At 37.6% G+C, this 26,079-nt stretch overlaps 2 pseudogenes; one reads left to right on the top strand and one right to left on the bottom strand.

The window, feature by feature from the left end:
• Nucleotides 1-26,079, top strand: part of LOC143388970 (kinesin-like protein KIF26B) — a 186,538-nt pseudogene that overhangs the window by 112,220 nt on the left and 48,239 nt on the right.
• Nucleotides 5,334-5,632, bottom strand: LOC143388868 (protein BEX3-like; annotated as a pseudogene).

Below are 26,079 nucleotides of genomic sequence, written 5' to 3'. Positions count from 1 at the left end.
GTTGTTCAAAACATTACATAGTTCTTGATATATCATATTTCACACTTTGATTCAAGTGGGTTATGAACTCCCATTTTTACCCCGTATACAAATTGCAGAATCACATCAGTTACACTTCCATTGATTTATATATTGCCATACTAGGGTCTGTTGTATTCTGCTGCCTTTCCTATCCTTTACTATCACTTTCTTTTATTCTCACCTCATAGCTGTTTGCTTCCCTGGCTAGTGGTATTTTCATATTTAATTATGTAAATTTCCAAAGATTGTTATTACTTTCATAACAACCCAAGCAGTAATTGTCAGTAAATTAACTGCCTGGCTCATTCTCTGCAAGTCAGTCCTGGAGCAATGGCACCATTTGAGAATCCACTGGTTGTTGAACCCATGCGTGGTTCGACAGGTGAACTACACAGGTCATCATTTTTATTCTCAAGAGCACTATTCTTTCACTGAATTGGGAGCAGAATAATAGGCCCCCAACTCAAACAGAACCTCTTTGCAGCAAGTCACTGTGGCTTGTCTTTTTCTCTGTCCACCACAGCTGGTCCCTGTTGGATAATGTGACACAACAATCTGAGGACTGGATCAGGAAACATCTTCATTTCCCTTTTGGCTTTTCATGTTTATTTTTCTTTAGTGCCACTTATGAGGTTAATAATCAATGTCTTTTCTTTCTAGATTCTGAACCAGCTATCCAATAGATACAAAAGTGTGTCTGGAATTAAAACCCCACATTCTCTTAATCCTATCAGAGTAAGAGGCTTCTTTCTGCCCCTTCATGTACAGATCCAGGAACTTGGGAAAGGGCAGAATTAGGTTGGCAGAACAACCACACCCAAACCCACTGGCTGTGGTGGAGAAGGGAGGTTGAAGTGTAGGCAGAAAGAGACAGACAGATGAGTTTGGCTGTACATGCTCAGGGTTGTATTTACCACCCTCAGCAGTAAGATTTTTTTCCCATGAGAAGAGATAACTAAAAAGGCATCAAGAAGAGAGGGAATTTTTTCTTGATCTTTCCAATAGAATAGAGGTTCCTAATTTAAAGACTTGTTCTCGTACAGTGTACCAGAAGCTATTCAAAAGGTTTTATGTTTATTTAATTCTGTCAACTATCCAGGACACAGGCACCATGATGGTTATTCTCATATTCCAGAGGAGGAAACTTAGACACAGAGAAATGGAGTTACTTGTCCAAGTTTATACAGCTAGAACAGAACTACCTCCTGCCTCCCAATATCACTGCTACTCAATACAGTGTCTAGAATGTTGGTACTTAATCAATCCTTGTCTAAATAACAAATGAGGCATGACCAAAATTTAAATGTGACCTTGATTGCAAGTGAAAGCATAGATCTACCAGATGGAAGCAATGGTGGCCAGCTTGACGAGATGATCAGGCCAGTCTCCTGGTCTTGCCTGTTTCTGTGATTGCCAAGCTGGGACCAACTAACTGCCAGGTACTTATGAAAGTGAGGAACATGAAATAAAGAAGATAAAAGAGGGAAAGGAAATCTCCCACTCAGGGCCCAATCACTGATCTGGACTGAATCAGAAATATTAAATAAGCATGTTGGAATCAAGGAGACTCTTCTGACCTAGGGCTTGTGTTCAAGTTTCAACGGAGAAGGTTAGGAAGTAGAACTCCAGTAAAACTCATCAAGTGGCCATCAATGGAACCTAGTATTCGAGTATCATATACTGGGAACCCCAACAGAGGAACTCAACAAATCTCAGCCATTTTCTCTAATCTATTTTTTTAATTAATCTTTCTCATTTAAGAGCCTAAAAGTTATGGAGGGTTTTTTTTTTTTTTTTTTTTTTTGTTTTTTTTACATTCCCCATTGATGGAAAAACTGAATTATTCTATAATTACAGGACTACTAACCACAAAGCCCTCCTGCTTTACCTGGTCAGTGGCTCCAGCAGAAAAAAAAAGGAACCATTTCCCACACTGGAAAAGTGGGCACTGGGCACAGCTGACTGATAAGACAGTTTCCATCTCTCCCCTCCACGCGTGGTGGTGTCCACTAGGGGTGTCGAGGTGTTCCTCAGTGAACAGACATCTGTCATTTGGAGAGGTTATCACCCAGGCTGTGTCTTGAAGCTTTGCTTAGTACAGGCAAGGTAGGGAAGGGATAAGGGAGAGGTGAGAATGATGGCAGGGCTGTCAGAGTGTGAGATAGTGAGCCTCTGCAAACATTTGGCTAATAATAGAAGCTTTTGGAATGTCCACGGTCAGCAGATTAAAATAGTCAATCTCCCAATAGGAATTTGTGAACATTCTTCAGACAAATCTTCCAAAGAAGTAGGTGGAGTTGTATAGCTGTGGTTTCTTAAAGAGCTGGATTATGACCTGGGTCAGGGGAGCCTATGTTGAGCTGAGTCCAGGGCATGGTGATTCTACTGAGGGCACCATTGCTGACTTCCGTATACCCCAAGACTCTCCCTGAGCTTTTCATGTCTCCACCAGCAAAATTAGAGTTCACATTACTACTTATCCACCTCCAAAATATATCATAGGTCCCCCTGAGACAAAGTCTGTGAGCCTCTTTAAAGAAGAGGCAAAAAGATAATCGTTTTAACATTTGCTTTTTGCCTTTGACTTCAAAGACAAAGAGATAATTGTTTCAATATGTTCTGAAATGTTAAAAGCCAGATTTGTCTCATATAAAATATTAGTCTCATATTTTTATGCACTCATTGACTTAAGAAGTGTGTATCTCTTTTAGCCAAGTATATTATAATTTTCTTTTATTAAAATAGAACACTCATGAGTGGGGTTGTGGCTCAATGGTAGAGCGCTTGCCAAGCATGTGTGAGGCACTGAATTCAATTCTCAGCACCACATATAAATAGATGAATAAAATAAAGGTCCATCAACATCTAAAAATATATCTATTTTTTTAAAAAGGAACCCTCATGTATTCATATAATCTTTTTTTAGTTGTAGATGAATACAATATTTTTATTTTATTTATTTTATTATGTGATGCCTCATGCATGCAAGGCAAGTGCTCTACCACTGAGCCACAACCCCAACCCCCTGATTCATATGTTTTCAGTCTTATTCTATATAAGACTGAAATAACAATTTAAGGAGGCCTATTACTCCACCCTGCATGAGTCCTTCGGGTATGAAAATGAGCCAGGGATTAGGGGTCAGATGTTGCTGAACTTCCAGTTGTGTTTGTATATCCCACTGACTGGGGCATGATTCAAATACTTTTAAAGACACATTTTTTTTTCATAGACTATGTCCTTTAAATTTTAGCCAAGTACTTCTCAGGTGCCCTGCCAGATCTGTTGATGTGTCATGAAAGTTAAGTAAAATCTTACCTGTTTTGGATTTAATAAGAGACAGGTTTCTTCCAATGACATTTTCAGGGCTAACTCGAGTGATACAGATTTCACCTTTCAGTTTATATCCCTTGTGGTTCATGAAATGTAACTCCATGATTTACAGAGCTCAATGCTGCTCTGATTAGCAAGGAGCATTCTGGACCAAAGGAACTAGTTGAGGAGTTTAAGGAACTGATTCCATCAAGTCCAACCAAGGCTACAAGACATACACAGGAATTCCACTTGAGAAATGTAGAGCAGAAATAAAAGTTATTGTGTCCATTTACTCATGTCACGCACTTGTTCATTTGAAAATATTTATTAGGCCCCTACAGTATATAAGGCACTGGGACCAAAGCAAATGATTTCCACTCTTGGCAACTTATGATATAACAGGGATACAGATATTAAACACTCAAGTGAAATGCCTGATAACATGGGCATACCAGGCAAAGAAAGAAGGGAAAGAAGGTGCCTGGAGAGGAAGAGGGACCCTCAATGACTGTAGTAAAGTCTTCCTGGACAGAGTGGGTGACTCCCGTTCTCTCCTTACCGTACTCACCCACTTACCCATACTCATCTGTTTCCCTGTTTCCCCATACTCCATCCTTTCAAAGTCTGAGCCATTCACAATGCTCTGCCATTCACTGTGTTGATGTTGAGAATGCCTGACACAAATCATGATAAACTACTGAGCCAAATGCAAGACTCTGAATCCAAAGCTAATTGTTATCTTTAATGATAACTAATCATCATATCACAAGTCACTTTGCTACCAGAAAGAAAACAGCCAAAGGAGGAGGGCTTTGGGTTAGTCTGGGCCAGTGCACAGAAAGCCCAAGATGCCCTGGGGCACCCCGAGGGCTGCATAATTACTCAAGGATAGCTTGATTTAGGCACAATTAGGCATTTGAAGGGATGGGGCATACAAATGAGTTGGGGCTTAATTCATTTAGAAACTGTCTTGAACATTAATAGAGCTTCAATCAGATTATCCAACCATAAATTCTCACCTGTTTTACCACTGGTTCAGGCTCAATTGAGCATTAATAGATTTTTTTCGTCCATGCAAATGAGGTGATAGTTCATTCTGTGTGTAATTGAACAGTTTTCAGATAGTTATACTCGAGAAGCTGTTAAGTTGTACCAAATTGTCTAATGTGCCTAGGAACTCTAACTAAAATAGAGCTGGATTTCATTTCAATATAATAAAGAGACATCCAAAGAAATAAATATCATTATAGTAAATTTGTTACTAGATCAAGGAATCCTAGGCTTTAAGAGACTTGCCAATATTCAGCCTTTAAGGGCAATGACCATAGTTACATTTTTGCTTGTCTTTCTCACCCCTGCCTCTCCTAGTCCTTACCAGTGAGATCAAGTGAATCTGTGTCCAGGTTTTGGTCCCCCCATTTATAAGCATACATTTCTTAGCTTTGTGTCCTGGCATGCCAGTGTTTCTAAGGGTTAAATATGTCAGCTCTTTAAAAACCACGTCAGCATTTTTTTTCAAACCATTTATCAAGTTTTATTTCTCCCAGTAGACCTTGTAGTACGTGAGCCCAAACCCAACATTCCATGTTAGGGACTAAATGCAATTGTCATTTGCACTATAGGGTATTCTCATGTTGTTTCCTGAACAAAATTCACTGTTCCTTTTCATAATGGTGCATACTACATCCAGTTTCCTTTTGAGGATTCTGGTTTTTTGTTTGTTTATTTGTTTGTTTTGTTTTTTGTTTAGATTGCTTTTTAACTGCTTTATTAATTTTACATGTTTCCATGCAAATGAGTAAAACTCTACTGCTGACAGAAACTTAGACTGGGCAAAGGCAATCTTGACTCAGAAGCTAGAAATGCAAGACCCAACTTGACACATAGAAATAACATAAGGTTCACAGCAAATGGATCAGTAAAGACACATCAGGAAATTACAAGGAAAAGAAAAACAGTAGGAATCACAGTATTAATCACATGGAAAATGGCAGAAGTCAAGGCATAAGGAAAAATTTATCTTGATGATCTTAGTGATTAGAGAGTTGCCCCATAAAAATATGGGGACAATTCCTCAACTACAGCTACCTAAGTTTTCTCTTGATTTCTCTCATCTCCTCCATGAACATTTCCATATCATCTCCATCTCCACCCATTCCATCATCAATCTGCATATTGGGTATGGCCATTGAAAATTAGGGGCAAGTCAGCAGACCTGTCCCTCAGCAGTCTGGTGGCCTTCACCTCCTCCGAAAAGGTGGTCTTTCTCCATTCTGCCTGGGTGCTCCATTTCTTGGTTTTCCAGGGCCTATCATTGCAGTCTCCTGCTCCTCCGGATTCTTTCTACCAGGTGCGTGGGCACAACAGCATGGTCAGATGCTAGCCCGCTGTGCACAGGGCAGTAGGGAGCTAGTAGCATTCTCTGCAGCTCCTAGGGATTCTTTTCGGTAAAGGCAGTGATTTTAATTTCATCTTTTCTTCACACAGCTGCCAGAATGCCCCGGAATGCATCCAATTTGCCCCCTCTCTTAAACCTGAACCACTTCCTATTAAAATTCTTTCCTGAACTATGACATGCTTTCTAATTTGGGTTGCACCCACCTTTCTGGTGATAGAAACCATGGAGAGAATACTGAACACCCCTTACCCCCCTCATCCTGTGTGCTTTGATGATGTTATTTCTTCTACTTTCATTTATTCACTTATTCATCAAGAGGTAAGTAAATAGCTATCCAAAAGAATATTAAGGGCTGGAATGTACCGCAGTGCTAGAGCACTTGCCTTGGATGCAAATGCAAAACACACACACACACACACACAAACACACACACACACACACACACACACACACACGCAGTGTATCCTTTCTCCATGAGTGAATTTCTGTTTATTTGTACATCTGACCAGTCTACAGAATAACAAATATCTGTGTGACTATCGTGTAGATTAGGGAATAAGACATTTCAATGCCCTACAAGGCTTCCAGGTACTCTTCTGTGATTCCCTCCCTCTCCTGCCTGTCCCAAAGGTGATCACTATGCTGAATTTTGTGGTTGTAATTCCCTTGCTTACTATTTTACCACCTAAATATGTGTCCGTAAAAATAGATTTAATTTTATTTGTTTTTCATCTTTGTTGAAATGGAATTGTACTCTCTTGTTGGCCTTTTTATAACTCAGCATTTCATTTTGATGTGCATGGTTATAGGTCATTAATTCTCATTACCATATGATTTTCCCATTCAAGGGATATCACAATTTTTTTGTTAATCTACTTATGAATTTCTAAAAGATTATTTAAAACCAGTTGTTGAATTTTATCCAACCAATTTCTGCACCTAATGAGATGATCATGTGGTTTTCTTTCTTTTATCATTTAATATGGCAGACTATTATTAATCATTAAATTAATTTTCTAATATTAAATAACCTTGCATTCCTTTCTGCTTATTCTTTTGGCTTATCTTAAGTATATCTCCTCCACAAAGCCTTCTCTGATACTCTTCCTCCCTGTCAATTTGTGGCTCCAGAAAAATTGTTTCTGTCCTCTAACAGCTATGACATTCTATAAGTATTTTGTTATAGAAACTTATATGATAGGGGATGCAGTTATATAAACAAATAAATATAAGAACATCATGATAATGGTAAAGTCTTTTTCTTTGGGTTTCTTATTTGTTTTCATGAATTTGAATTGAGCCTACTTGCTCTGAACTCTACATCTTTTGTAACATATGAATCAGATAACTCCCTTCAACTTTTTGGGAATCTGCCCTACTTCCAGAAGGACACTTTTGTGCCCCCAGGATTACTTTGTGGCCATCAGAGCTCCATTCTCTACTAGTGTAAACTATGTATTTTTGTGGTTAAATCAGCTATGTAGGAAATGTAGAGGCATTGAACTATAACCCTACTTTCTGAACCTGATATATTCACTCTGCCAGGTTATTTTCACAAATTCACCAAGCATCAACAAAATGAATCTTTATAAGTTGATTTATCTCAGGTATCTGTTACAGTAATAGAAAGCTGACTAACAGAGGCAGGTACAGGGCAGCCTAGGGTTAATTGACCCCACTATTAAGGCAATATCTTTCTAAGGCCTCAATATCTTTCTAGATGCCCCATGTATTAGCAAGTTTTCTCATTCTTTCTGCTTGGACACAAATTATCCCCAGTTCTTGCTACATTCAAGGATTGTCTGACTCTCCTTTCCTTGGGAGGCCTGGGTGATTGTCTCACATATACAGATCAGTGCTGGACCAAAGAGCTCCTGAGTGCTTACTCTCACTCTTGCTTCGCAGCTCTCTCCCTTCTGCTGTTTCAAACTTAGCTGTTTGGCATCCCCAAATTCTGACCATTGTTCCCTCATTTTAGATGACTCTTGTCTCTCTTTGGGTTTTCTTTCCTTTTGTGGAGGCCTGCAAACTCTCTGGGCAGTGAGCTGGGCCACTTAACAGGGCTCTACTCATTGACTTCTCTTCCTTCAAAGGTTACTTTCCTCTATTGCCTGTTACCTGGTATCCAGTATTCATTTTTTCTTATACTTTGGTTTTCTGGTTGTTTAAGGTTGGAGGGTAAAGCCAGTTACTTTTTTAAAATACTGAAGCAGGATTAGTCATTCCTAGTCATATTGTTGTTGTTTATTTCTTTAAGCCTATTAATTTCCTTAAACATGTTGATCAACCCTTTGTTGTTTGTCATTGTGTTTCTGTGTCTCTTCCTGCCAGCTATTGTTTCTGATGTTTCTTTCTCCAGGTGTCTGGTTCCTTTTGTGTTTATTTTTTTCCTGGGGGATTCTCATTTGCATTGGCAATTTATCTGTGAGACCTGGGATAAGGATGGTTTACTTGCAGAGCCCTCATATTTAGTTCTAATAGGTGCTAATTGAGTAGAATCTAAATTATACCTTCAGCTCAGAAAATGTTAGACCACCCGGGTATGGAGAAGTAAGACAGCAAACCTGCATGTGATTCAGACAGAGATTCCATATTGTTGAACTTTCTTCCCCTTCTCAGCACTGTTTTTCAAGACTTTCATATCTTTAGCATGTGCGGAGCATAATTGTTGGAGAGGAGAATTTTTTATAAAAAACCCCCATGTTGGGTAGACTTTGGGCTACTAAGCTGAGTAAGTTCCTTGGTTTGGCAGATATCTTTGAGAATGGCAAACTTTTCTATTTTACTTTTTGAGTTTCCAGTTTTATTTGCCATTTTGGGACTAAGAATTCTTTGATTTTCACAAGCTCAACAATGAATTTAATAGGATTTCAACAAATATCTTACCCACAATGTTTAATTATGCTGGCAAGGAAGTACAATGCTAATTGTACTTTCTAGTTACCTAGTCTATTTTTATTGTTAGATTTGCTATTTTTCTTTTTTTTTTCTTTTTCTTTTTCTGTTATACTTCTCTTCTAAATTAAAAGTAAAGGAACTGTGTAATTTATTTTCTAAACAAGTGCTCTTTTGAGAGTGAAAAGGACATTTAATATTATTTAATATCTTGAAATATTATCTCACAAATTCATTAAGAATGGTAAACTGGGTTGGGGTTGTGGCTCATTGGTAGAGCACTTGCCTAGCATGTATGAGGCACTGATTTTGATTCTCAGCACTGCATATAAATAAATAAATAAAATAAAGTCCATTAACAACTAAAAAATAAGTTGAAAAAAGATTATTTAAAAAAAGAGTGGTGAACCTACAAAATATTCTATTAAAATTATTTTCATGGAGCTAAGATTATGGCTCAGTGGTAGAGCACTCCTCTAGCAAGTGCAAGACCCTGGGTTCAATCCTCAGCACCACATAAAAACAAATAAATAAAATAAAGTTATTGTGTCCCATACAACTACAGAAAATAAATATTTTTAAACAAATGGGGCTGAGGATGTGGCTTAAGAGGTTGTGCGCTTGCCTGGTATGTGTGCGGCTCAGGTTCGATCCTCAGCACTGCATATAAAAAAAGATGTTGTGTCTGCCGAAAATTAAAAAATAAATATTAAAAAAATATTCCCTCTCTCTCTCTCTCTCTAAAAAAATATTTTCAAACATAAAACACTTTCTTCCAAAAAATCTGTGCACATTAAAGAATAAAGTTAAAACTTTCTTATATTGTTTACCTGAACATTATAATAAGCTGATCATTTTTGATATATTTTTTATGTATTTTATTTGTTGTCTTCATCATATCTGGTTCTAACACTATTACAGTTTGAATTTTAAATGTTCCCCAAAGGCTTATGTGGTAAATGCTTGGTTTCCAGTCTGTGTTGCTGTTGAGATGTGGTAGAACCTTTAATAGGTGGGGCCTAGAGAGAGCAAGTTAGGTCATTGCCAAATACCCCTCCAGGGGATTGTGGGACTGCAGTCAAGTCAATTTCTGTCTCTGTACTTATGAGGTGAGTAGGTTTCCTCCACCGTGTGGTCTTGCCATGATGTTCTGCCTTCCATAGGTCCAAAAGTAACACAACCAACTGATCATGGACTGGAACCTCTGAAATCACAAGCCCAAATAAACCTTTTCTCCCTTTAAGTTGATTACCTCAGGTATTTTGTTTCAGTATAAAAATCTTAAATACCTTGTCAGTGGTATTTTTTTAAAACTTTTTGATTTCTAGTATTATCTTAAAGCCACAGCATTTTTTTATGTACTCTAGCTGTCTTCCTTTATATACATGTATGTGTATTAATGTAAAAAAACTTTACATTTTGGTAACTGCAGCTTCCATTTCTATTGTTAGATTATCACAGTTTGAAGATAATTATGAATTTATATCTCTTCCAACTCATTACAAGTTCATTTCAGTGGGGTAAGTTCTCAAGTTAGTAAGAATATTATGGGCTAAAGTTTTGAAGGATCATCCCACACATCAATTTCTAAGACAAAATTACAGAATTTCACATTTTAGTCCTTTATGCAGTTTGAGCTCTTGTCATCTATATCTGATTCCTTCTGTATGCTAGCTTTGTTTTTAATAGTTGCAATTCATGAGTAGCTTCAAAGCTTGATGTTTTTCTATTTCATTTGTTCAACACTTGGTTATGGATCACAACTTATTTTGAATGGAATTCAATCAAATTTAGATGACTTGTTTCCAAAACCCCAACACTTTTTTGTACAACATTTAGCTTAATTTACAAAATATGTTTTGTAGTTAAATGCTATCTAAGCTTATCAATTTCTTGTAATGAATCCAGCATACAGATAACTCCACACTCCCCAAATGAAGTGGCAGATTTTAGAATTCAACCTCAGCTTCATCAGAAGATTTTTGTAGTTCAGTTATATTCAAACTCAAGTTATGTAAATTGACAACTACAGCTTGTATTTCTCTGGGTAGAAATAGAACTACATTTGAGCACAGTTATAAATTATATATCTATGTCAATTATAAAGTGCATTTCAGCATAAGAAGTTTCTCAATTTAGTAGAAACATTATGTCTTAACATGTGAATTATGTTCACTGCATACATCTCACATATTTCTAGTCAAGACCATGGAAGTGAAAATGAAGTTCTACCCAAATTTTCCCATCTCATTTTTTAAATATCTTTATTTTATTTTTTTAATGTGGTGCTGAGGAAAATACCCAGGGCCTAACATGTGTGAGCCAAGTGCTCTACCACTGAGCCACAACCCCAGCCCACCTGCCACAGTCTCTGGGTGGGCACAAATCTCGAGCCACCACACAGCTTGTAGATTCAAACAGCAATTATTTATTCCCGAACACACACCGGCCGTTTACAAACACGTTCTGGGGGAATCCACGTTCTCTGCCCAAAATCCACCTCCACTGGGCTTCTGTTTCCCAAAAATATTGTCTGACCCTAAGAACTCAAGAGGAACTCAGGCAGCAGGATACACCCTATTCTAAACGGGGAACACCCTAATCTCCTATTATGCTAAACCGGGGACACCCTAAACACGGATCCGCCCTGGTCCTTGAGCAAGGTCACCTTTCAGGAGTCTTTCCACTAGACAGCATGGGGGTACGCTGGCAAGGAAATTGTCATACCTACTTGGCTGATGGCTCCCAGCACGCACACATCTCATTTAAATAAAAGTTTTAATAATGATACTTTTTTTAATGAGAAATTCAGGATTGGGTATGTGGCTCAGTGGTAGAATGCTTGTCTAGCATACACAAGGCCAGGGTTCAATTTTTTTAAAAAAGTAAAAAAGAGAGCGAGGAGAAATTCAGGACAATATAAGTTATGGACTAGAGGATAATTGGCATAAACTGAGGCTTCTGTGCAAACCAGGACATAGCATCAATTAAATTGTGCAAACCAATTAAAGCCCTGGTATGGAGGTCCTATCTCATGTGTGTTGGTAATTGTGTTTGTAATTCCAGGGCACGCATGGGCCTACCTGTATCCTATGTTCTACATACATGTATGTTGAACAAACAGCTCCCAATAGCATGTCTGCAAAAGCCTCTTTGTGTGTTACTGTAAAAGGATTGAGAATGGAGCAGTGTTGGGCTCTGTAACAAGACCCTCCAAAATCCCAACACAGGTGGCTGCTTTCCCTGCTTAATCTTAACTGCAAGCAAAATGAAGCTTAGTTCTCATTCTAGTCTACATGCCAAAGGTATTTGGCTGTACCGACTGGCTTTATCGGCCCTTTTAAGCCAAACACACTTCTAGGACCAAATAATATTGCTCTGAGTACTTTGATATTATCTGATATTATCAATATAAGGAGATCCCAGGGATCATGATACTGACCCAAATGACATATGGACCTGACTTGACTTGGCCAGTCTTGGCCTCAAATTGTTGACATGAATGTTGCTGGTGGATCTTTTTTGAGGAATAATGTTGTACACACTTCTCAAGAGGGGAAAAATGGTAGTGTTTGTGTTAATCTCTCTCTTGGGAGCTACCCCTAAAGACTGTGAGCTCTGCATATTCAAGTAGGCCATGACTTATTGTCTAGAATGCTTTGGGTGGCTGAAATAATCATTTTGTTATTACATAGGGGAGACTGTGAGCTTGTACTATTCTTGTTGGAACCCAAGGCAGTAACATCTGCTTTGGTGTTTTTTTAACAATGGCTCCCATGAAGACAAAGAAAAGGTAAAGTCTTGGAAGATGTGGAGTTAAGAAGCTAGGGGAGACTTCTTTGATGGTGAGCTTTAACCAACTATTTATTAGATATGGGAAAGCAACTATGATAAACAATTTGCTAGGTCCTGGATATACAGAAAGAAATGACCTCTGCCCATATCTTTCAAGGGTACTGAAGATGTGACTCAGAGGTAGAATACTTGGCTATCTAGCATCTATGAGACCCTCATTTGATCTCTAGCACTGCAAAAAATAAATAAATAAAATTTTTAGAGGTGTGATTGATTAGATGTTGAACTCAAACCACATTGATTATATGAAATGAATAACTTCTGATGGCAGGAAGAGGGAATGAACCCAAGACCTCACAGATGCTAGGCAAAAACTCTACCATTGAACTGCATCCTCAGCCCAGAAATGGATTTGTTATTGAAATTGAAAGAAATAAAAAATCATGCAATAACAACCCCTCTCATTTCCAAATGAAACATATAACCCTGAAAACTAATATATCTTAATTTTTTAAAAAAGAAACCTATCATTCCTTAATGTCATTCCCCATTAATATTTCATAGACTTTTCCTTAAGTTATTAAACATACGAATCATGGGGCTGGGTTTTTGGCTCAGCAGTAGATCGCTTGTCTAGCATGTGCAAGGCCCTGGGTTCGATCCTCAGCATGGCATAAAATTAAAATAAATACAGTAAAGATATTGTGTCCAATTACTACTAAAAAATAATAAAAAAAACATATGAATCGTGCCCTTTCTGCAACATCTTTCCTCAGACTTGCATCAGTGATGAAAACCATTCTTACACTCACTCTCTTTTTAATTCTTCCAATTACTGAGACCTGTTCTTTGTACCAAGCACCAATCCAGATGGTACATTTTGTGAGAACTGTGGGATCATGTTTCTTTAAACCATACATGGCACTCGGAATATATTCTAACAGAGTTGCCCCCATATCCCTCTTAAAAATAAGTTGTTCTGATTTCAAAAGGAATTTATCCCTGGGAACACCATGGCCCACATGCTTAACAACAGTGTTGAGGGATTTCCAGCTGCTAACTGGTGAGTGGCCTGCAGGTAATAAAGACCATATTGGGTAAGTATATTTAACACAAAATAGACAATGTTTAGTCACACTTCTTGGCAGGTTTACCATAGGAAAATCAAATATTGGAAATATTTTGAACCACAGATGCCAAAAAATTCTTAGTTAAAATCTAAAATGGCACAATGTTATCTAAAAATGAAAAAGCACTTGTACATCAAAGGACATTATCTAGAAACTGGAAACAATCCTCAGAATGAATGTATTTGCAAATAATCTATCTACTCTAGGATTAATATTCAGAATCTATAAAGTACTTCTAAGATAGAACAAGAGCAAATCCAATTCAAACATGGGCAAAGGACTTGAATAGATGTTTCTCTAAAGTTATACCAATGACCAATAAGCACATGAAAAGATGCTCAACATGGTTGTCATTAGCAAAGTGCAAACTAAATGACAATAAGATGCTACTTCACATCGATTAAAATGTCTGTTCTCAAAACAACAAAAAGTAAGTTTTGGCAAGGACTTGGAAAAATTGGAACCACTGGTGGGAATGTAAAAATGGTGCAGCCAGTGTGGAAAAGTTTGGCAGTTTCTCAAAAGTTAAAAAGAATTGTCATATGATCTCTCCACTCCACTCCTAGATATAAACCCCCCAAAAAACTGAATTCAGGACACAAATGGATACCTGTACATTAATGTTCAGAGTAGCATTATTCATTGTAGTCAAGAGGTGGAAACAACCCAAGTGTCCATCAATTGATGAATAGAAAACAATATATAAAATATCCACAATGAAGCCCGGTTTGCTATGCAAATTGTAAGGCACCAATAAAAATGATTTTAATAAAAAATTAAAATATGAAATAAAAAATGTTAATGTGGTGTATCTATACAATGGAATATTATTCAGCAAAAAGGAGCAAAATTCTGATCTACGCCACAATATGTATTAACCTTGAAAATAAATAAATGTGAAATAAACCAGATGCTAAAGGACAAATATTATACAATTCCGTTTAAACAAGCTACCTAGGAAAGGTAAATTCATAGAGACATAAAATACAATAGTGGTTATCATGGGGAGGGGAAGAGGAGGATGTGGAGTGATTTATTTCATACATTATACACTTAAAAAAATTAGATATATATGACAGTAGAATATATTCTGGCATTATATATTATATATACTTAAATGGAGTAATAATGATAATACATACATATATGAAGTATAACTGATTCTAATTAGGATTCCATTCTTGTTTTGTACCTGATGTGGAGTTACACTGGTCATGTATTCATAAACAAATGTAGGAAATTTATGTTTGATTCATTCTACGGTCTTCCATATATGAATGTGTCCCCTCCCTTCGCTCCCTTCTGTCCCTTCGCTCCCTTCCCTTCATGCCCATCTGTCAAATTCAATGGACTTGTATTCTTCCCTGCCCCCTCCCCCCTTATTGTGTGTTAGCAAACACATATCAGAGAGAACATTCGGCCTTTGGTTCTCAGGGACTGGCTTATTTCACTTAGTATGATAGTCTTCAGTTCCATCCATTTACTGGAAAATGCCATAATTTCATTTTTCTATATGGCTGAGTAATATTGCATCATGTATACATACACCACATTTTTTGTCCATTCATCTGTTTTGGGGCACCTAGGTTGATTCCATAGCACACATTGTACATTTAAAAAAAATATTAAAACAGCCAGCATGGAGGTACATGTCTATAATCCCAGCTATTCCAAAACCTAAAGTGGGAGGTTGGTTATGAACTCCGCTGAGTGAGGGCAATTCTGACTATGACTTCTAGGTCCCAAGATTTCTTTGTGAGAGTGTTGAGTTGTGACAGACTGAAACACACACAGACACAGGGAAATCATCACTCCCTTGAGTTCATCTGTAAGGGACTTGATGATCCCCATATTCATGGACATTTGTACTTTCGGAAGAAGATATATGCCTTCACTCTGGGAAGGCAAATGTTCTGCAGAAACAGTTCTGTCTCAACAATGTTTCCCTCAGGATGCCACTGCCAATATTTCAGGACACAAATGATCTGGTTTGGGGTACTAGAAAAGTGCCAGAAGCTTGATACAGACTGACCTGTCCTAATGGCATTTTTGAAATATTAAAGAAGTTAAAATTCTTGATGCTCAGTTTCAGATACAAATGGGATAGCAGGTCTCTTCTTCAAGATGCTGAAAGGAAAAATGCATGACACTGACATCTTGGATAGAGAAGTACAGTCCTGAGGTCTTCCACCGACAGGGACTCTGGCTTGTATAATGAAGTACCAGCAAAAATAAATCCCTGAATCCAGTATGTATGCTAGAGGTGTTTGTGAAGCACTGGCATTTAAGTGGGAGATGCAGAGTTGCTTTATCAGTGGGAGCTTTGGAGAGGACCCGTAGAGAACCACCCACTCAGGCTGGAGGACCAGCCTTTAGGTCCAACTAATACACCACCTATTATGAGTTCTTATCTTGCTTATCCTAAGACCATCCAATTTTAACACTAAGAATGGAGGAAGTTAATCTATCTTTTCATTTTGTTCTTTTATTAAACATCAGAATTTGGGTATTTTGTTTGTTTCTTTGGGTATGTTTTTTGGAGAGGGGGTACTGGAGATTGAACCCAGTGACACTGTACCATGAACTATATTCCTAATCCTTTTAAATATTTTGAGACAGGGTTGCATGAAATTGCTCAGGCTGGCCTCAAACTTGTGATCCTTCTGCCCCAGCCTCCTGAATATTTGGGGTTAGAGGTGTGCCTCCCCACACCCAGCTAACTACCTTAGAAACTGAGGTATAAGTGCCATTTTGGGTTGCCTGTGATATAGGATAATACAAGGGAGAGATGCAGTCTTCCTCATTCTATCCTGATTATCTAGGGCAGACACCAGGAGAGCTCTAGAGCATTGGTGGCAGTGTCCAATGAAGAGCAGGAAAGAAGCAATGGTGTCCAACAGGGCCTGCTGCTCTTGGTGAAGCAGTAAATATTCATAGCAGAACTAGGAACATAAATAAGTGCCATAATTTGGATATTAAAAAACAAATTTTTTTAGTTGTTGATGGGCCTTTAATTAATCAGTTAATTTATTTATTTATATGCAGTGCTGAGAATCAAACCCAATGCCTCATGCATGCTAGGCAAGCACTTTGCCACTGAGCCACAACTCCAGCCCACCATAATTTGGATCTTCAATGTCTCCCAAAAGTCTATGTGTTAAAGACTTGGTGCCCAGGTTGGCACTATTGGGAGGTAGTGCGATCTTCAAGAGTTAGGACTCAGTGGGAAGTCCTTAGGTTATTGGAGGTGTTAAAGGGACTTTTGGACTCTTTCTTTCTTTGCTCTCTGGCTCATGAGGTTAGCAGTTTTTTTCTGTCCTGTGATCCTGCCATGATACACTGCCTTACCATTGACCCAAAGCAACAAGCCACTCAATCATGTACTGGAAACTACAAACCTGTGAACCAAAATAAAACTTTTATTTTTATAACTTGGCTATTCCAGGTATTTCATTATACTAAGGGAAAGTAAGTGAGTCTTGATGAGTATTCATGACAACTCTCTGAGGGACTTCAGAGAATATCTGGATGGATAGAGTTTACACAAGCTGGAAGTTTTATATTCCAGGTATAAGTTGAAGCCAATGAAATTCAGAGTTAAACTTAAATAGGTTTACCACTGTACTCATGGTGTGATAAAGTCTACATAAAATTTGGACCTTGGGAACCCACTTGATCCTAGGATCAGCATCCCATTTATCTGAATAAGATAAAAATCACAATAATTCAGCCTACTTGAGAAAGGCCAGCTGTTAACAGTAAATAGTCTCAATAAGAAAAGTATATGATGTAACTTGAATTTATAACTGACAGAAGGTTTCATGGTAAAATCCTAACCAATCTGCTTTGATCTCATTTAACAAGACTCACTTGTGATGACTAAAATGGTTATGAAACATAGTTCACTTACATCAATTACATATGTTCCATGAAAACATTTAACATTATTCACTTATTTAACAACTAATTTCTTCTTTTCTAGAGCCAGGAAAAACATCATCTCAGTGATGACCATGCAGGATTAGTAGAATCTGATTTACTCCAAATATTGTAAATCTAAGTTCTGCTCAGGAAATGTACAGTCATGGCACTCAGGTATGACATCAGAAAATTTAAAGGTAATTCACATAATCAGAATTATGATATAAATAGTCTACTAATTCTAGGATACAATTCTGAGTCAAGAGTGAAAAATATTTTTAGAATCATAAAGCATTAGAGTTGAGAAACTTTCTTGGGGTGGGGGGGTGGTCACTGCATTTTCTAATAAAGAGACTGTCATAAAAACAGGTGATCTGCTTTTTGCTGGAATAGTTTAACTTGGGAGTACTTTTCCAGCCCTTATTTTATTTTGAAACAGGGTTTCACTAAGTTGCTCAGAGCCTCACCCATTTGCTGGGGCTGGCTTTGAACTGTGATCCTCCTGCCTTGGCCTCTCTATCTGCTGGGATTACAGGCATGTTCCATTACACCCAACATCTTAGGATCTTGTTAAAAAGAGCTACCCAGAATCAGCCATACCTCAACAATGGAGTTCAGTATAAGAAAGAGCTTTCTAATAATTAAGGCTATTCCAAAATATTATACACGCTACTCTGAGAGATAGTAAGTATAAAAAAATCCTAATAATTTCAATGATAGGAGATATGCTTTTATTTTGACCTTTCCTTATTATAACTCAGCCAATATTTATGACTTATTAGCCCTAGGACAGAAAGGAATTTATTCTAGATTTATTTGTATTCAATTTAGCATAATCAGAAACTAAGAATGTCATCACTTTGAAAAAAAGCCGCCCCCAGCCACAAAAAAAGAGGGAACTAAGAAGGCAAATTAGGAGACATTACAGAAAAACAGAAAATAATAGGTTCATAGATTTCCCTGAAACCAATAGGTTTCCAGAAATTGCATATGCTAATGAATTCAAGATGATATAAAAGTGTGCTTAGTGATTCAATAACAAGATCCTCTGCACTTACTGAACATGTAAACCTGTTCTGTAATAGATGCAAGTGTGTTGTTTAATCTATTTGCAGGACCAGATTAGGAGTAAGAAAATATTTATATCATTATTGCAATGTAGAGTGTAAATACTACTCTAAAATTAGCTGAAGTTTCACTTCCTTTTTAAAGTCTATTCGACCCAAGCCATTATCTTTAATGATCAATGTTTTAAAACAGACATTTCTATAATCTTGTCACACTGCATAGGGCTTTGGCAGTGGTTTATGACAGCCTTTCTGGGATAGGAATAAGGAAATATCTCAATCATGTTTAATTATGACCATTACATATGACCATTACAGATGACCAATGAAACACTGCTCAGTATTCACTGTGAAAGGGTCCCCGAGTGCTTGCCCAGTGGGTTGCAGACCTGGCATCACATTGGATGTAATGCATTTGTTACTTCATTGACTGACAATCAGCCCCTCTTGTAGTATAAAGAATGGAAGTAAAGATGATATGGCAGTTTGAACCTGGGGCTGGAACTGGATTGCCCAATGAGGAGGAGGAAGATGCCTACCTGTTCATCCCTCCCTTCCCTGCAGACTCTGGACGGCTCTACTCATGATTCCTTAAACAGGCTCTGAACTCTGGTGTCTTTTCTGCCAACATGTTCATCCCAGCTTTTCAGCCTGGAATGCTGTTTGTCCTTTCATTTCTATCATATCTGCTACTTATGTTCTTCTCTCACCCACCCACCCCACTTTCCTGGTAATCACTGTTCTTTCTGTATACCTTTGACTTTTTCTTTTTAGATTCCATATATAAACAATATTTTTATTTCTGTGTCTGGCTTATTTCACTTAGCATGGTGTCCTCTGCTTCATCTATGTTGTAGCAAATGGTAGGATTGCCTCCTTTGTTTAATGGCTGAGTAATATTACATTGTATAAAAGTACCACAGTTTTTTTTTTATTATTTTGTTGACAAGATACCTAAGTTGTTCTCACATCCTGAGTACTGCAAATAATGTTGCAAAAGACATGGGCATGAAGATATCTTTACAGGTAGTAATTTAATTTCCTGCTATATACTCAAAATAAGAGATTCTGGGTCATATGGTAATTATTTTGAATTTTTTAGGAACCCCATACTGTTTTCCATAATGTTTGCACCAGTCTATATTCCTACTAACAGTGTGAGAGGGTTCCCTTTTCTCCATGGCCTTACAAACACTTGATATCTCTTTCCTTTGCTAACAGCTATCCAGACAGGTGTGAGATGGAACACAGTAGCCTGTTAGCCATTTGTATGTCATCTTTGGAGAAATGTCTTTTCAGGTCCTTTGACACTTATTTTTGATACCAGGGATTGAACACAGGGGTGCTTAACCACCAACCATATCCCTAGTTCTTTTTATGTATTATTTTGAGACAAGGTATCCCTAAATGGCTGAGGCTGACTTTGAACTTGGGACCCTCCAGCCTCAGCCTCATGAGACACTGGGATTGCAGGTGTATACCACTGTGCCCAGCTCCTTTACCCATTTTTTATTGGGATATATGTTTTCTTGCTACTGAGTTGTATGAGTTCTTTATAAATTTGGGGTATTAACTCTTTATCAGATATTTGGTTTGTAAATGTTTTTTCCTAATCTATATGTTGCCTTTTCATTTTGCTGGTTGTTTCCTTTGCTGCACAGAAGCTTTTTAGTTTGATGTAGTCCCATTAATTAATTTTTGCTTTTGCAACCTAAATTTTTGGTGTGATATAAATAAAAAATCATTTCCAAGGCCAATGTCAAGGAGATTTTTCCCTATTTCCTTCTATAAATTTTATGATTTCAGGTGCTACATTAGGTCTTCATCCTTTTCAAGTTGATTTTTATGTATGGTATTAGTGTCCAGTTTCGTTCTTTTAAATGTAGAATTCCAGGTTTTTCAGCACTATTTTTAATAGCTTTATTTTGTTTATTTAGTTTGATATGGTGCTGGTAACCGAACATGGTGCCTCACACATGCTAGGCAAATGCTCTACCACTAGCCCACTCTTCCCAGCCCCAGATCTATTTATTGAAGGCATTATTCTCTTCCTATCATTGTGTTCTCTTGATGTCTTTTGAAAAATTAATTAGTTGACCATATATGTTTGGATTTATTAATGGGCTCTCTATACTGTTCTGCAGTCTGTGTGTCTGTTCTTATGCTAGTACCATAGCATTTTGATTACAATAGCTTTTTCTTATAGAATTTTAAACCAGGAAGTAAAATACCTCCAACTTTGTTTTTCTTTCTCAGAATTGCTTTGACTATTCAAAGTCTTTTGTGATCCCATAAAAATCATAGTATTGTTTTTTACTACTTCAGTGAAGAGTTCCATCAGAATATTGATAGAGATTAAACTGAATCTGTATATTGATTTAAGATGAGCATTTTAGCTGAATTCTTTGGATCCATGAATGTAATTCTGTGCTATAACTTTCCATTTAGTTGTCTTCTCTTCAGTTTCTTTTATTGGTATTTTATAGTTTTGAGTATAGATTATTTTTACCTCCTTGGCTAAATTTATTGTTTTTTTTATTTCATTTTGGGGGAGGTCATTATTTGGGTACATAAATCCCACAGAGTTTATATGTTGATTTTATATTCTGAAGCTTTATGGAATTCATTTAGTAGTTCCAATAGTTTTTTGTTTTGTTTTGTTTTTGGTGTAGTCTTCCTTGTTTTCCACATATGAGATTATGTCATCTCCAAATAGAAAGACTATTTTTCCTTTAAGATTTGGATCCCTTTTCTTTTTTTCTTTTATTTATTTTATTTTTTCCTGTCTGATTGCCTTTGCTAATACTACCAGAACTATGTTTAATAGAAGTGGTAAAAGAAGGCATCCTTCCCTTGTACAACATCTCAGAGGAAAAGCTTTTAGTTTTTCCTCATTGATTATGACATTAGTAGTGTTTTTTTTTTTCATAAATGGCCTTTATTGTATTGAGAAACTTTCTTTGTAACCTAAACTGTTGATGGTGTTTATTTAAAAAAAAATGATGTAGCACTTTGTCAAATGTTTTTTCTGCGTCAATTGAGGTACTAATGTGTGCTCTATCTTTCTATTAATATAAAGTATCACAGTGATTAATTTGTATATATTAAACCCACCTTGCATTTTAGAGATAAGTCCCTGTTGATCATAGTATACAATTGGTGATATATTATCAAATTTGATTTGCTAACACTTTATTGAAGATTTTTGCATCAATGTTCATCAGGTATATTGGCCTATAGCTTTTCCTTCTTATGATTTCTTTGTCTGTTTTAGGTATCAAGATGACTGAGGTAATTACCTCAATCACTTTTGTTATTGATCTCTTCAGACTTTCTATTTCTTCCTGATCTAACATTGGTACGTTTTCTTTCCTTTAGGTCATCAATTTTGTTGGCCTATGTATCTGTGAATTTTCCAAAATTTCTACTGTCTCTCTTTTATAGTTTCATACCATTTTGGTCAAAAGATACTTGATATGATTTCAGATTTTTTAAATTTGTTATGACTTGTTTGTGGCCTGCCATATGATCTTTCCTGAAAATGGCCCAGGTACATTAGAGAATAATATACATTCTGCTATTGTTGGATGCTCTAAGGTCCATTTTGTTTAAAGTGCAATTCTGTTTCTAGTATCTCCTTATTAATTTTCTTCCATTTTTGGAAGTGGAGTATTGCTATTTTTATATTGCTGTTTCTTCTTTCGTGTCCTTTTCATACTTTCTTTATATATTCAGGTGCTCTGAAGTTGGTTAAGTGTAAATTTACAATTGATATGTCCTTTTGAAAAATTAAGCCCTTTATCATGAAATAATTACCTTCATCATCTCTGTGACAGTTTTTTACTTGAAGTCTAATTTATCTGACATAAGTATAGCTACCTCTGCTCTATTTGGGTTGCTATTTGCATGGACTATCTTATTCCATGTCTTCACCTTTAAAAGTCCATGTGTGCCATAAAACTAAAGCAGGTTTCTTGTAGACAGCATACTGTTGGATCATGTTTACTTTGAATCCATTCAGTCACTCTGTCTTTTTATTGCACAATTTTGTTCATTTCATTCAAAGAAATTACTGATAGGAAAGGATAACTTCCATTTGTTCATTGTTTTCTGGTTGTTTAATTCTTTCCTTTTTTTTCTGGGATGCCAGGAGTCAAATCTAGCATCTTGCACATGCTAGACAAGTACTCTAACATAGAGCAACTCCCAGCTCTGTTTCTTCCTCTTTATCGTGTATCTGCTATTGGTTTTTGCTTTTGGGTCACCATGAGGTTTACATAAAATATCTTATAGTTATAATAAACTATTATAAAAGATCTAAAAATTCTAGATCTTTTTTTTTCTCTCAGTTATACTTTTGATATTGTAATTTACACATTCTTACACTGTAGATATATTTTTTAATATCTTCATTTTATTTATTTATTTTTATGTGGTGCTGCGAATTGAACCCAGTGCCTCACATGTGCGAGGCAAATGCTCTGCTACTGAGCCACAACCCCAGCCACTTATACTATATATTTAACAACATATCATAGTTCTAGTTTTTTTAACTGTTTTGAACTATAGCATTCATACTAGAGATATGAATGGACTTACAGACTACCATTATAATGTTAGATTATTCTGAATTTGATTATATATTTACCTTACCAGTAAATTTTATACTTTCATGTGCTTTTATGTTAGCAATTAGCTTTTCTTATTGAAGAACTCCTATAACCATTTCTTGTAAGGTAGATCTAACAGTAGACCCCACTCAGCTTTTGCATGTCTGAGAAGGTACTTCTTCATTTTGGAAGGTCAGTTTTGATGGGTATAATATTCTGGGCTGTCAAAACTTTTTTTTTCAGCACTTTAAATAAGGCCTTCACATTCTCTCCTGTCCTGCAAGGTTTCTGCCAACAAATCCGTTGAAAACCTATATCCACTGATATAAGAGATCCTTTATGCGTGACTTGTTCATTTGTACAAGTAAAATATCAAAAATTTTGATATTTTTGCTGTTTCTTAAATTCTCTCCTAGACTTTGCCTTTTGATGGCTTGAATATAATGTGTCTTGCCAAGGACTTCTTTGGGTTGAATCTTTGAGCTAATGAAGCTGAATATCCATTTTCTCTCCCAGGACTTAGGAATTTTTCAGCAATTATTTTGTTAAATAAGTCTTTTGTCCATTTCTCTGCGTTCTTCTGAAATTCCTATAATGAGAATGTTTGTTCACTTAATGATATCCCATAAGTCTTGTAGCCTGTTTTTACTTTTTTTCATCCTTTTTTACCCTAAGTAATTTCAAAAGACCTATCTTCAAGTTTGTCAATTGATCTTTTGCTTGATCTAGTCTGTTGTAGGTGTTGGCAACAAGATACCTGATAGGTTATTTTAATGATATCTCTTTGCTGAATTTTTTATTCAAATTGTGAATCATTTTCCTGTTTTCACTAAGTAGTCTCTCTGTACTCTCTTATATCTTGCAGAGTTTCCTTAAAGTCATTATCTTGAGTTCGTTTTAAAGCAATTCATAAATTTCCTTTTCTTTAGGGTCAGTTACTGGAGAATCATTGGGTTCCTTTGATAGTATCATGTTTTCCTGCTTTTTCATGTTTCTTGTGTCCCTGCGCTGATGTCTGTACATGTGATAGAATGGCCATCTCTTTTAAACTTTACAGAGTGACTTATGTAGGGAAAGACTTTCACCTGCAGATAGGTCTTAGGGTGGTGGCTGGGAAAGGTACATGACTATGAGTGGACATAGTGGTATAGCTTCCATGTAGATTCTTAGCTGTGGTCAATGTCAGTGATGTCTGTTGATGTTTCAATGGAATAGGCTATAGGAGATTGTGTAAGTGAATGCTGTTAAAAGAATGCTGAATAACAAAAGTTTGGGGGCGTCTTCTTGTTCTCACTTTCCCTACAATGATGAGTTTTGGCATTGAGTCTGACATGGCCCACAAGTAGTTGCAGTGGCATTGGGCCCCAGGGTACAGGTTCTTAGAGGAGCTATAGACCCATGATTCTGGACTCAGGGTCTCATAATCCTACAAGGACACCTGGGATTTGGGTCCTAGGTTCACTTTCCAAGGCACTTTGGTAAGCAGATTGCCTGCACAGCTGATTCTGAAGCACACTACAGCAACTTGGATCAAGGGAACTGGGTTTTACTTATGATTCTGATCTTGGCGTCAGGGTCCAACACTGGCCTGCCTTCAGGGAAGATGGGGTGCTCTGGGGGTTTAGACACTAGTAAACAAGGCTCAGCTATGATTTGGGAACTAGATCCAATAGGGACATTAGCAACTCTGATCCTAGGAGATAAGGTCCCCATTAAGATGACACTGGACCTTTGGAATTGTGGGACATGGCAGATTTCCAGTGACAGAAAGATCCAGAAATAGTAAAGCGTTGCTGTGGCTGGACTCTAGGGGACAAGGATTAATGTAGTGAAGACTACTCCCCAGTAAGTGAAGACTACTCCCCAGCAAGGTTCCACAGCTCAGACTTCAGGATTCTAGACCAGTTCCAGGGAAGAAGAGTGCTACAGCTATTTGGCCTTGATACAGCTCTCTGTCCTGGAGGACAGATTGCACAGCTCACCCAATACTCTGCTTCAAGGGGGAATGGGATCCCATGCCAGCAGCTTGGCTCAGCCACTGCACTTTGTTCCCTAGGGGCAGGGAGTGCCATGCCATTTCAGCTCAGGTTTCAGGCAGAGCATTACTTCCCTGGGAGGTCAAAGCAGGGATTCCCTGAGGGGCAGGGCACTGCTTCATCTTTGGTTCAGGAGGCCATTACTGTTGTGGGTAGTCAGTGTATCATTCCCCTGGGAGGCAGGGCTCCAAGTCAGCTCAGATCCTGAGCAGCAGGGCACAACATTGACTAGGCAGCATGGGTAGAGTGGATCCATGCTGTTGGTCCCCCAAGATAGACTGTAGCAGCATTTGGGCTCCAAGATGGTAAGTTATCAGATGGGGCTGGTATATGAGTACTCTCAAGGGATAGAGAAGTGCAGTGGGTACTCGCCCCCAGACCAGGACAATGTTCTCATTTCAAAGTTGTGCAGTTCATTAGCTGCACTTGTCACAGGGGATGGGGAGCAGTGTTGGCTTCTTCATCTGGGGATAATGCAGCTGTGTGGACTCTAGGTAGCTCCCTGAGTAAGACTTAGTGCCTGTGAAGACTGCAGGAGTCCCCAGTGGCAGGAACTTAGGTGGTCATGGTGGTAAGGTGGGCAGTTCCTCTTGCCTACCTTTTCCCTGCAAGGAGAAGTCCTTCCTGATTCCATATTGATCCTGACTGAGGGGTGAGGTGCCAGGGGTGAGGTATTTCCTTCCTCTAAGAGGCCATCCTGGTTTTCTGCACTCTACAGGGTTTGTGCTACTTATTTGATATATTCCAGCATTCTTCAGTTATTTCCACCAAAATGTAGTTCTTCGTTTGTGGATTTGGCTGTCCTTTGGGGGGGGGCACAAGCAGAAGGAGCTTCTAGTCACTCATCTTGCTGATGCCATTTAACTTTAGCTTTTATCAGAGGATATCATG

The sequence above is a fragment of the Callospermophilus lateralis genome, unplaced genomic scaffold (genome assembly GCF_048772815.1).
Source record: "Callospermophilus lateralis isolate mCalLat2 unplaced genomic scaffold, mCalLat2.hap1 Scaffold_45, whole genome shotgun sequence".
In the NCBI taxonomy this organism is placed as follows: Eukaryota; Metazoa; Chordata; class Mammalia; order Rodentia; family Sciuridae; genus Callospermophilus; species Callospermophilus lateralis.
This window is presented reverse-complemented; position numbering and strand designations above follow the sequence as displayed.